This window comes from Triticum urartu, chromosome 4A (genome assembly GCF_056163025.1).
Source record: "Triticum urartu cultivar PI428250 chromosome 4A, HENAU_Tu73, whole genome shotgun sequence".
Taxonomy (NCBI): Eukaryota; Viridiplantae; Streptophyta; class Magnoliopsida; order Poales; family Poaceae; genus Triticum; species Triticum urartu.
The window spans coordinates 30267356-30269989 of NC_141876.1; the positions used below are offsets into that span (position 1 = coordinate 30267356).

Below are 2634 nucleotides of genomic sequence, written 5' to 3' on the forward strand. Positions count from 1 at the left end.
TAATTATGTGTACCAAGCAGAAAATTCTGAACCTTTTGGAATTTTTAATTTAAACTCCTAACGCCTAGTTAAATAAGGTATGTCTCTAAGTGAAACACATGCATGCATACTCACGTCCTAGTGGTAAGGATTTTCAACCAGCAACTGTTAGTCATCTGTTCCAGGACAGCCTGCGGCACGACCTGCATGTGCGTGGCAGTGGAGCAGGCCTGTTACTGCTGCGGTAGTACTAGTCCAGACAATGTTTTGTGTTAAAAACTTATGTATTCGTGTCTTAGAAAATTTGAATTCAAATTTTAAATTTAAATTTTGCTCTTTTTTTCGGTAGTTAGTGGTTACCGTGGTTATCGAGTTTACCGCCCCCCTTGAGAAAAATGTTTCATTCGGAATTCAAAACCTTGAACTGGCTACATAGAACATCCACACATTGCCAATCTTCCACGGTATTAATTAATTTGGAGATTGTGTGGCAGTTTCCGGCAAGGCAGTGCATAGTTTACCTAAACTATGCATGGAAGGGGTGAAGAAACAACTCTGCATGCAGTGTGATCCACTTGTGTGCTCCTATGCAACTCCCCACGACCACCAGCTCATTGTGTATACTCTACTCTGCAAGCCAGATATGCAGTACTTTTACAGCTCAGCGAATCCTTGATACTCTCCTATCCTACTGTGCGAGTGTAGCAGTAGTATATTCCTCGCAGAAAGGTCCACGTGTTACGTACAAAACCACGCGCCGACGGGCTGCATGCATGTTTGTCATGTTTGTCATGACTATCTCTCCGTTTCTACTTCAAACTTTGCTGCTCCATGCTCAAGAATCAAGATGATATTATGTGCTGATGTGTAGTGTATTCTTCACCAGCACGCTAATTAGCAAGGCGTCGTCACATGCTCGGTGAAAACTGTGTACGTGGGGCGCCTTTCCTCGTCATTTCGGTCTATCTTCTCCACGTACGTCCGAAAGCCTCTATAAGTAGGTCATGTTTGCCTGTGAATCTCTGCATTGCAAGCACTGCAGTAACAGTTCTATTCCTAGTTTGTCCCTCGCTTGGTACACAGTACTCCTACACCTCTTCGAAAGAAAGCTCACCTACACCTACCTACGTACGTAGTGCCTCCCCAAAACCGTGACCAAAAATGGCACGGTGCTCCCGCGCCTGTCTCACGCTGCTTCTTCTTGCGTGTTGTGCCCTTGTCCAGAGCTCCTACGGGTCGAGACCGTCTCCCCGGGTGCCGCAGAACCCCGGGGTCCTGTCTCCGGCGATGGTTCACGGCGCCGTCTCCACGGAGGGTGCGACCGATCATCATGGAGCAAACGCTGATGATGGTGGTGGTGCTCCTGCAACTTTGGCGATGGGCGAGGCTGGCGTTGTATCGTCGGAGCAGAGGAAGGGTTCAGGGGCGCCGGTGCTGCAGCAGGCGCTGGGAAGGATGCTGGGCTCAAAGCTGGCGCAGCGGGTGCTGGGAGGGGAGGCAGAGGACTCAGGCGGCCGGCCCGTCGTGCCACTCCAACAACGCACACAATACCTGTGCCCCGCCGGCGCAACACTGACCGGGGCGCTTCTTCTTGCACTAGTCTCCCAGACTCCCAGTTGATTCATTCATCGTTGATGCTTTCATGACACTAGAACTTTCGATCTTGTTCTTTCAAAGCATGTGTCTGGGAGCTAGCTAGTCCGAGTTGATTCATGAGATTTTTTTTTAAAATGGAGGCAAAGATTGCCTCATCTGTTAATTAAGCCGAAAAGAATTGTCTAGTTAATTACGAAAAACTAGATGAAAACTGGAACAACAAGGGCCAACCCACCTCAAAGACTAACACACAGGGCAAAGCCCACCCACGACCAACACCGATGACAATCATGTCGCCCACACGATACAAGGTCCACGCCTTCGAAGCTGCAAATCTCTCAAGGCCGCCACCTCGACATCCACTGCTCCGCTGCGCCCTACGCACTCAACCGACACCGCCTTCCGGGGCCGCCACCCCGACATGCCACCGCTCATTTTCAAGCAGCAATGCCGCACGATGCAGCTACCCGCCGCCCACGCTGCTTAGGGCAGCCGCACGCAGACCACGAACGCCGCACCACATTCGGGGCTGCCGCCCTGACATACCTCCACTCGCCCTCGAGCATCAACGCCGCACAAGACAGCTACCCGCAGCCCATGCTGCGCAGAACAACTACATGCAGACCACGAATGTCGTACCACATCCGGGGCCGCCGTCCCGACGTAAAGTTAGGCCGCCCTATCTGAGACGCATCGACCGGGCCGACACCCTCACCGCCCAAACGGGACAAGAATGCCACCCAACCAATGTCGAGCAAGAGCCCCACCTCATAGAGCTGCAACTCACATTGTTCCCGAGATCGCCATCTCGACGCACAAACAGAAACCACCCGGAGTCCCCGCCCCAACGCCCACTGTTCCCGACGACAAAGAGATTCATGAGACCTCTTTGATTCACTCGTCCTTGACGCTTTCATGTAAATCAACAGTAGCAGCTCTTTCCAATCTTGCTCTTCGAAAAATGTGAACCCTTTCATTGTTATGGTGTCCCTGGAGGGCGCCTCAGGTGTATATATATGCCTCTACGAATACATATATAGGTTCTCTTGGATTCATTTG

At 51.2% G+C, this 2634-nt stretch overlaps 1 pseudogene; it reads left to right on the top strand.

The window, feature by feature from the left end:
* Window positions 1-1026: 1026 nt before the first annotated feature.
* On the top strand, window positions 1027-1734 carry LOC125553457 (uncharacterized; annotated as a pseudogene).
* The last annotated feature ends 900 nt before the right edge of the window (window positions 1735-2634 follow it).